Source organism: Suncus etruscus, chromosome 7 (assembly GCF_024139225.1).
Source record: "Suncus etruscus isolate mSunEtr1 chromosome 7, mSunEtr1.pri.cur, whole genome shotgun sequence".
Taxonomy (NCBI): Eukaryota; Metazoa; Chordata; class Mammalia; order Eulipotyphla; family Soricidae; genus Suncus; species Suncus etruscus.
In genome coordinates this window covers 28,086,169-28,096,716 of record NC_064854.1, presented here as the reverse complement: position 1 = coordinate 28,096,716, position 10,548 = coordinate 28,086,169, and the positions used below count along the sequence as shown (strand labels likewise).

The 10,548-nt window shown below is 46.2% G+C and overlaps 1 protein-coding gene across 1 annotated transcript in view; it reads right to left on the bottom strand.

The window, feature by feature from the left end:
- KIAA1217 (KIAA1217 ortholog) overlaps window positions 1-7,488 on the bottom strand; it is a 742,062-nt gene extending 734,574 nt beyond the window's left edge. Inside the window, exon 1 of the mRNA XM_049777747.1 lies at window positions 7,234-7,488. The gene's annotated coding sequence lies outside the window, so the exon portion shown is untranslated. The remainder of the gene's footprint in view (window positions 1-7,233) is intronic.
- Window positions 7,489-10,548: the final 3,060 nt, after the last annotated feature.

The window sequence follows — 10,548 nt, the reverse complement described above, 5'->3', positions numbered from 1 at the left end:
CTGTATTTATTTCCTAATTATTTCCAGCAGCAGCTGTAAACACCACCAGGGCTCCCTCAAGGTCATTTACAAAAATAACCGCTAAAGATCCCAAAGAGCTCTGCTTCTGGCCATAATGCAGGTTCAAGGAGCCAGAAAAAGGCCAGAAGGCCAGAAGGCAGCCCCTAGAAATAACATCTACTCCTACTAATTAAATATGCTCTGTGTGTCAGGCACTCTGATTAGCACTTGGCAGGCAGTTTCTGTCTTTTTTTTTTTAATTTTTAGGAAAGTAATACTGGCTTAGAGGTTTTTATATGCTTAGAAATACAATTTGACACATTTTCATAATAACATGATACCACATCACACCCAGCAGCAGAGTATTAGTATTCCTTCCTTTACCATCCAGCCACTGATCCCCTTCCACTTTTAGTAACATCTTTCCTCACCCTAAGAAATCAGCTCTGGGTTGGATTTTCTTTGACTTTGGACATGCATTCTCACTTCATCTCATTAAGGCTTTATGTGCTCTATAGTATATTATCCTCATTCACCCATGCAGCAAATAATAACTAATCACCCACTCAGTCAGGTCATACATGTGCGAGTGAGCAGAATAGATGATGTGGCATTTTGAGTCACAAGAGCTAAAAGGGGAAAGAAGTTTATAGAGAAAGGGCTTTCAACAGAATGGTCAATAGAGATGCTGCTGAAATGGAACATTTACGAGAAGATGGGAAGGAAGTCAATGAAAACAGTCAAGTATGTGTGTGGGAAAGAACATTCTAGATAATGAATATGTCATTCAGGGGCCGGAGTAGTGGCACAGGTGGTAGGGCATTTGCTTTGCACACGGCTAATCTAGGACAGACCATGGTTCAATTCCCCAGTATCCCATATGGTTGCCCAAGCCAGGAGCAATTTCTGAGCACATAGCCAGGAGTAACCCCTGAGTGTCACTTAGTGTGGCCCAAAAATCAAAGAATAAAAGAAAGAAGAAATAAAGAAAGAATATATTATTCAAGTATGGCTTAGAAGAGAATTCATGGTGCATTGAAAACCAGGAAGAAAGTCAGGATGGTGAATACACAATAGCGTGGAGAGGGTACAGGGAGACTAGAAGAAATTAGAGGAGACTATCTCTTAGTGTAAAGGTGATTCATGTCATTAAGCTAACTGTAAGAACTTACCCTGTGGAATCTTTTTCAGTGAGGAGCAGTAAGACTTGGTTTAAACCTTACTAGTATCCCTCTGACCAGTATAAGGATCCAAACTTTGGGAGAGACAAGAATTCAAGAAGCAGAGAGAAGTACCGAGGTACTATAACATTCCTGAGAAGAAAGTTAAGAGCCTTGGTAAGGGCTAGTTTGATTTGGAAGAGATAAAATACAATTGCTGAATTTTAGCATGGAGTGAAGGATAGAAATGAGAAAAAAATAAAGAGTCCAGGATGACCTCAAGGTTGAGAGAAGGGGAAATGAGTGAGGCATGTCTGGGCAAGGAGCCTTGCAGGAGGCAGAAAGGGACACATCTATCTAGAGAAGAATGGTGGCCAAGAGCAACACTCTAGTTTTTAAGTCTTTAGATGGGCATACATATCTTCATATTGATATTGTAAACCAAGACTTCTGATTTGGTCTAAGTAGAACCCACACCGATCACTACTTTTCTTTTTCTCCATATTTTTCTATTTCATTAATTCATGTACTAAATGTTTACTGACTATCCTCAGTGCACCAACTATGCTAGTTTGCTGGGATGTGGAGACAGCAAGAAATACTTGGCCCCTTTCCTTACAGAACTTACAACCGAGAGAAGAAGCCATGAATCAGCGTTTATGCAAATGCATCCATACCTGTGTCGAAATGATAAAGCAAAACAATGACTATTGCATAAAGAGAGGTGTTGGGAAATAAAAGCAACTTGTCCATGGTTGGATAGCGGGGCAGAGTTCAGGAGCGTGCACGCATGCACATTCACACAAAAGTTGTTTCCATCCTGAGTCCATGCACTTATTGTTAATGGGGTGATGGCAGATTTAGCCACAGTACCCACTGGGGACAGAACACAACGAGTTAACGAGAGTGAATTTGGTTTAGGAAGTTCTGCACAATGACCAGCATGATGGTCCCAGAATCTTTGATTCACCAAGAATACAGACCAAATGATCTCCAAATCCCATCTGGCTCCATAATGTTTATTCTATGCTTTGTATGGAAGCCAAATGGAGGAACAAAAGTGTTAGAAGCCCCCAATCCAAACCAGTATGATTTCACAGTCTACTATGACTCTACCAGGACTCAAACCAAGAGACACAAAATCCTAACCTCTGCTGTTCTGCCCTCTGAAAACTATGGGAAGACAGTACTATAGCAGGGGGATGGCCAGTGAGGCCCTGCTCTGAGATAAGGCCAGTGGGGTCAGGAGCCACCGAGTATGAGGCCCAAGAAAAAAATCCAAGGTTGACAGATTCAGTGAGTTGCCCCCATGTTTAGATGACCTAGGTGCATCATTTCCTATCAAGTCAGGAATGAACCATATTAAAAAAAAAATTGGGAAAATAGCAACCCTCCATCTAAACCCCAGTTTGCTTTTCTGAAAATATTGAATGGCTATATTTTCTTAAATTTATTTACCAATAATCCTGCATGTCTATGATCTCAGCATTTCTGCATTCTACTTATCCAAATTAAAGTTTCAGACCCCCAGTAGCAAGGAGCCAAATCATCAAGATTCATTCAAATGACCATTTTACTTAATAGAAATCCTGCTACTTATTCAAATAAAATACCCAAAATAAAAAAAGTTTTTCAAGGATTGGTAGGGTGATGGCACAGTGAATAACGTACTTGCCTTGCAATTGGCCAACCCAAGTTTATTCCTCCAGCATCACTTATGATCCCCTGCACTGCCAGGAATGATGTCTGAGCACAGAGCCAGAACTAACCTTATACGATTGTCTGGTGTGGCCCTTCCAAAAAAATAAAAATAAAAAAATCAGCAGTATTTCACTGTTTTTCTAAAGGATCTGAACATTTAGCTACTTTATTTTTACTACTGATTTACAGATACTTCAATGACACAAATTTTAAGCTACCCTACATAGCCCAATACTCTTCCTCAAATTCTGATAATTCCCTGAAACATCTTCAAATGGCCAAGAATGAAAACTAAGGGTGTTCCTCTACTCATTAATTATAAATGACTTGGCAGTGTTGGCAAACTAAATGAATGGTCTCGACCACAAAATAAACATTCAAAGTAAAATAGTACTGTGCATTGTCATAATCATGTTTTCAAGCCTACTTAATCACTTCTGTGATTTTCTACTTATAAAATCTTATTTTGTAAGTAGAAAATAAATGAGGTTTACAAAAATTTTAGAATAACTAAATAAAATGGCACTGAGAAATTGCTAATAAACTTAAATCCAGGATCAGTGCCTATAAATTTTTCACTAAAATGTGATTCCACATTATTATCACTGGAATAAACACTGATGAGGCAGAGCAAAATAATGACGATGTACACATACAAGATATATATGAATGATTAGTTTTCTGGTAAAATTAACAAAACTTATCACTTAAGCAAAGTCTTGGATTTTACTACCTTGTGTGTGGTGAACTGGAACCCAGTTCACTAAGCCAAGATAAGTACTGCATATACATGTTTGTTCTTCGCTGGTTAAATACTTATATGACACTTATTTTATGTTTTATTTCTGGTTTGTTTTATTTTGTTTTGGGGGCCACACCCAGGGACACACAGGAATTACTCCTGGCTATGCACTCAGAAATCGCTCCTGGCTTCAGAGACCATGTGGGATGCAAAGGGATTGAATCGAGGTCTGTCCTGAGTCAGCAGAGTGCAAGGCAAATGCCATACCGCTGTGCTCTCACTCCGGCTCCATATTCTTTTTTTTTTTCATTTTTTTAAATTACTTTATTTAAACACCATGGGTTACAAGCTTATACATAATACAATTGTGGTTTTGTTTTTTTTTATTCCATAGTTACAAATTTGTTCATGATTGTTTATTTTTTTATAAATTATCTTTATTTGGGGCCAGAGAGATAGCATGGAGGTAAGGCGTTTGCCTTTCATGCAGGAGGTCATCGGTTCGAATCCCAGCATCCCATATGGTCCCCCGTGCCTGCCGGGAGCAATTTCTGAGCCTGGAGCCAGAAATAACCCCTGAGCACTGCTGGGTGTGACCCAAAAACCACAAAAAAATTATCTTTATTTAAACACCGTGATTATAAATATAATTGTAGTTGTATGATTAGTCATGTAAAGAACACCCCCCTTCACCAGTGCAGGATTCCCACCACCAATTTCCCAGATCTATCTAATCCCCACCCCACCCACACCTGTACTGGAGACAGGCTTTCTTTTTCCCTCATTAATTCACATTGTTATGATAGTTTTCAGTGTAGTTATTTCTCTAACTGCACTCATCATTCTATGTGGTGAGCTTCATGTCATGAGCTGCACCTACTGAGAAGATAGGGGGAAATAAGGGTTGGTACTGAGGCAGTAAAATATTAGAAATGAGATTTGTAGGGCAGTATCAAGGTCACAATATAAGATGGATGTTATGGATATATAAAATATATGCATACAATACTATCAATAGGAAAATAAGGAGAAAAAAATTCCAGTGGCTCCATATTCTTATATTGAGATTAAATATGGCTAAATAGTTCTAAGGGGTATACCCTTTAGTAACAGTATTGTAAACCACAGTTCCTATAGGAAAAATAAGTTGGGGAGAGAAAGAAGAAATGAGTCTATCAGTGAAGTAGACTAGAGGTGACAGGATGGACAATGGGGCTGAAACTGGGGAAATTGATGGCAGGAAATAAACACTGGTGAAGGGATGATATGACTGAAACTCAACTATCAACAACTTTTTAACTTTGTATCTCATGGAGATTCCATTAATAATAAAGTTAGTTTAAAATATATTCCTGAGGGGTATAAATGTGCATGCATTTATATATATATATATATTATATTACCTTACTACTATTGGATGTTTGAAAAGAATTACTTTTATTGCAATGTATACTCCAACCAAACTGTCCAACTACTCAAGGCACATTAAATTACTATACTATCATTGTCTAAGGAGAGTGTCATTGTGACATCCACTGGTAAATTAAGTGTCTACTCTTCCGAACTTGCCATCTAAATACCCAGAGCCATTTTAGAGCCAGAAAACTGAGTTTGACTTCCGTAGCATGAAAATGGAGCACTCAATGAATGCATCTTTTCAAAGTTTTATATATCCAACCTTCTTGACTCTCTTGACCTCTCCAGCTCCCTCTGTTTCTTTCTCTTCCGTTATTTCCTGTATATGTATTTCCTAAATACAATAAGAGAGTGTCCTTTAAGATTACTTTACACTGATGAATCCATTCATTCATTTATGCATGTAACATCCCAAAGAGCTGGCCTCCAGTGTGAGGGGCACACTCCTGGGCATGGAGAATGAATAATCGTGCCCTGCCTTCAGGGAGCATTGCATCAAGCAGAGTACGTAAGCTGGGATTGAAGCTTTGCTGAGAAACCCAGAAAACCAGGTCTTGGTCCTCCACCTTGTCTTCAGCCCAGTTTTCGTGCCCACTGTGAACTCCCAGAGCGAGATTCAACTTTTTTTTTTCCCACGGAACCACCTGGCACCCAATGCCTGGCACATAATCGTGCTTGGGATAAATTTCAGTTAATAAAACTAAATAATCAGAAGCGGAGATAGCTCAATGGGCTGAGCACAAGTTTTGCACCCCAGAGGCCTGGATGCCATCCCCAGCACCACGTGGTCCACAGCCCCCACAGAGCAACCCCTAAGTACTGAGCAAGGGGGAGTCCCCAGCACCACACTTGGGGTGGGCCCCAAGAAACAAAACAATTGAGTAACCAGGTATGCATGGTGAAGGACTTTTTTTTTTTTTTTTTTAAATCATGGGAGTGGGAGGGAACAAGTCCAAAGGAATTTAATTAGTAATCGCCCTCGCTCCCGAAGGATGGCCTTCGGAATTAGAGGCTCAGCCAGCGGATTCCAGTTTCCTAAGCACTGAGAATACCACTCCGGGGAAGGAAACCTGAAAATTCCACCCGATTCCTCTAAAAATTCCCCGAGAACCGCCGCAGGCGAGAGGAGGCGGGGATGTCCGCAGCGCCCCCGTCTGCCCTTCCCGGGGCGCTGCTGCTCGGAGCGCGGCTTCCAGGAACTTTTTTCCTTTCGGTCAGAAGTTTGAGCCGCTGGAGAAGGAAACCTCCTTGGGGAGTCCGCGAAGGCCAGCAGCGAGTCGAGGAGAGGAAAGAGAGAAGCGGGGAGCAAGGCCGACGTCGTCAGGCCCCCGCGACCCTGCCCGATGACTACAGGAATCCTCTGCGGCGTGCGGACACCTCGACCCTCTCTACAGCTCCACTGTCCCCTTCCCAGGGACAACCATTATCCACACACCCCAGGCTACCAAGGCGCCCCAATTCAACCGCGGCACTCTGGGGCGTCCCTCCAAGCAGCCCCATTCCCGGGATCACCGCTGAGGACTTTTTTTTGAGGGGGGTCCCCAGCTTCCCTTCCCCAACCCCGAAGTCCGCATTCCGCACACCCTCCAGCACCGCCGCCTCCTCTCTGCTCGCGCCCGCAGAGTTCCAGCCGAATTGTGAGCGCGACGCCCCCCAGCGTAGCCCCGAGACTAGATCATCAATCAGCTCGCACCCCGTTTCTAGCTTCTGGCAAGCCTCAGGTTCACCCCTTGGGGGAAGGAAGCAAGCCAAGGTCACCCGAATAGATAGATAAGGAGGATTATTCTCCGAGCACTCCAGGGACCTCTCTCCCGGCGACCTCTTTCGGCGCCTCGCACCCCACTTGGGGCTCTCCTCTTTGGGGGCGACCTCTCAACCCAACGGGACCCCTCCTGATGCTGGCCACGCGGACCCCTCGCACCTTACTCCGGGAATGCTCATTTTCTCTCCGGGGAGAGGCTCTCTCTCTCCTCTCTCTCTCTCTCTCCTCTCTCTCTCTCTTCTCTCTTTCTTCTCTCTCTCCTCTCTCTCCCTCTCTCCTCTCGCCCTCTCTCTCCTCTCGCCCCCCCTCTCTCTCTCCTCTTTCTCTCTCCTCTCCCCCTCCCTCGGAAGTCAGCCCCAGGTATCCTTGGAGAAAAGCAGGGAGGAGAGGTGCCTGGCACTCGCTCCGGGGGAGCAGGCGGGGAGAGCCCCACAAACTTCTGCTGTACTTACTTTGGGCCGAGGCTGCCGCCCCCTCGCTCCGCCTCGCTCTTCCAGAAGCCGGGGCTCCGTGGCGACTCGGGGCGTCTGCGCTGGCTGGCATCCCCCAAAATCGCGCTGCCGCTAACTGCGCCAGAGCGAGGGGTGCTTTCCGAACCGAGCGCGCCCGCCCACCCGCCCGCCGGCGGCGGCGGCGGGAAGCCGGGTACCCAGGTTCGGGCCGCCGCGCTCCGCCGCCTCCGGGAGGGATGCTTCGCGGGGCGCCGCGCGGGGAGCCCCCCGTTCAGCCTTGCCGTCTGAGTTGCAATCTCAGTCGCTTGCCAGGACTGCAGCGCCCGCTCCGTCCTCGCGCAGAAACGACTTTGAATTCACCTGGAGGTTCGCAGGGCTCCCCGCGGGCGCGCAGCGTGACAGCGGGTGCAGAGCCGAGGGAGGAGCGCGCGAGCCGCGGCAGCCCGAGTGCGCCTCCAGCTTCCCGGGCGAGGAGCGCGCAGCCAGCCCTCTCCAGCCGCTCTCACTCTCTCTCTCTCTCTCTCTCCTCGGGACTGCAGTCCTGACGTCACCCTGCCCCCCAACCCCCACCCCAAGGAGGGTGGGGTGCGGGGCGCCGGGAGGTGGGGGTGTGAGCTGGAGTGGAAGCGCGAGTGTGTGTATGTCTATGTGTGTGTGAGTGTGTGTGTGTGTGCGCGCGCGCGCAGGGACCCTGCCACCGGGCTGCGTCCAGGTCACAACCACACAGTTGGATTCTGCGACGAGCTGGCCATCGAGCTCTCCCTCTCTCCAACTCCCAAGCGCCAAGGGACCGTCGCCAACAGCCGGGGGCGCTCGCTTCTAGATCCCGGCGGGGATAGTTGGCGACAGCGGTAGAAAAAAAAAATGACTTAGCGCAGAGGGGACGGTGAGCGAGCAAGGAGTTGGACACGCTCCCCAAAGTTGAAGAAGGCCCTCCATGCTTTAAACCGGGACCCTAGTGGCTTAGGAAGAAAGGGAGGGCAGCCGGTGCTGTTAGGAGGATTTGCAAGCGCCTGGGGGGCAAGGATGGGGCACTCTTGGGGGAACTCTGGGCTTCCACTGTCGCTTCAAGGTCCTGGGAGGAGACCCACGGTGATGCGCCAAAGGGCGCCTATTGCATGCTCGGAGCCGCGTGCCTAGAAGTCGCTGCAAAAGAATTGCCCTAGACCGGCTTTCTCTGCCCTGCACGAACCCGGGACCTAGCACAAGGTCGAGGCTGGAGCTAGCCTCCAAATGCGTCACACCACGCCCTTGGGTCGCTGTATGACAAGTCGGGGTTCCTTGAAGATTCGCCGGCCGAGGCCAGCGCCTAAGATGTCCGAGTTCCCCCACGCCGGATCTGATTGTCCAGATGGACCAAGGACCCAGCCAACTTTCCTCTCTCACCGAAATCAACTTTCTGTAGAGCCAAAGGAAGGGATTGGAAAAGATTGGCAACCGATCATTTCTGGAGCGTGGCCCTTTAGTGGCGACTCAAGCATCTCGCCTTGGAGCGCGCGGCCGAAGGATCGGTGGCGCTTGGCGACCAGGGAACCGCCCATGGGAGAGGGACCCGCCGTGCTGCTCTCCGCTGTCACACTCGGGGCGCCAGGCGCGCGCTGTGGGGATCAGTTTGTCCTGAGTCGAGTGGCGGTGGTGTTCATCTGCAGGCGTTTTCCTTCCCAAATGCAGATCACTGACAGCCGTGATTCAGGAAAATCCGTGTTTAAATTGAAAAGAACGGAAGGTGGGAAGCACCGAATGCTCAGATAGGAAAGCAAACTCAGGTGCATACCTGTAATTTTTCACTTCGATTTCTTAAAGGACACCGATAATGGAGTCTGGTTGCCGCAGCAGAAAGTTTCATCTCCACCAAGGGAAGTTTAAACAAAATAGAAAGCAAGTCCTGGATCTTGGGCCACTTGGTTTAGTAACTTTATGAATTCCCACTCTCCGGCAATTGGAAGTTCGGTCTTTTAAGCGGTATTGAGACTATATTAAGGATAGATTGCACTTAACATATATAATTAAAATAAGTTTTAAAAGCAGCGTAAGTCCTATTTCAAACACAGAAGAACATTTCAGAGCTGACAGAGCCAATCAGAAATCAGTACTGATACCTGGGGCTGCTAGCTCTTTCTGTTTTTCATTTATAAACTTGAAAACACCTTGTCATTTTGAAGGAATTACATAACCAGATGCTAGTTATGCATGTTTTAGAAACAGCAGTTCTGCAGTAGGAATCGCTGTTCCTGAAAATGTTCTTTTAGTTGAATAGTGTGGGAGTAAGCGAGGCATTGACAAAAGAATGGTTTGAAAACAAGACAGCTACTCTGTTCATCTGCACCTTCCAACTGGGGGTCACCATTTGCTTTTAGGCAAGGTCAGCTGTTATCCATCCAGTGGTATCTTAGCAGCAGGCACCACAGGGCTCCTGTGAAGGCGATAGGAGAATGGCTATTGGATGTGACTGTCCTTCTTGACTTTCTCTGGGATTCTCTTCGCAACTCCAGAATAACTTTTTCTAGGGATAGAGAAATAGTACAGCAGGTAATGTGCTTGCTTTGCACACCTCTGACCTGGGTTCAATTCCTTTGACATCCCATTTTGGTCACCTGAACACTGCCAGGAGTGATTCCTAAGTGCAAAGCTAGGAGTAACCCCTAAGCATTGCCTGGTAGACCAAAAAGCAAGCAAACAAACAAACAAACAAAAAAAAGATAACTTTTCGGTATTCCAAATTGATTGGTTGCATAAGTCTTCTAAACTTATCAGTTGAACTGTTTTAAGTGCACGGAACTCAAAGTACTGTGCAAAGAGCAATGAATAATTTCTCTTTATATTGGTTGGTTGCATTTCTGATAAGTGAAAACACAATGAGCTCAATTTGTCCTGGATTTGCCCTGAGGACAGCTCCAGCTACTCCAGGTACTGCCAACAAGGGCACCATCAGCCTTAAGTCAGTGCTTAGGTATCCATGTCCTCTCAAACACATCACAGCTGTGGAAAGGTAGATCCATTATCCAGTGTGTCCTAGGGACCAGGTGGAAAATTGGATATGCATGTGCATTAGTCCACAGAGCCCAACATCATGTTCACAAAAAACTAATAGCTGTCGAGAACTGGCATATCTGGGGGCCACTACTTTAATATAGTGGTAGCTTTACTTCACACACATTAGAGCAACTAATGCTGGTGAACCAAACCCTTTAGCTAATATATATAGACAAAACTATGGAGATTCATAATTCAAGAAATTCTCTCCTCAGTCAAGCAAACTCCTGCAAAAATACAGCAAGAGTAAGAATAAAATTAGGACCAGATAGTACAGTGGAT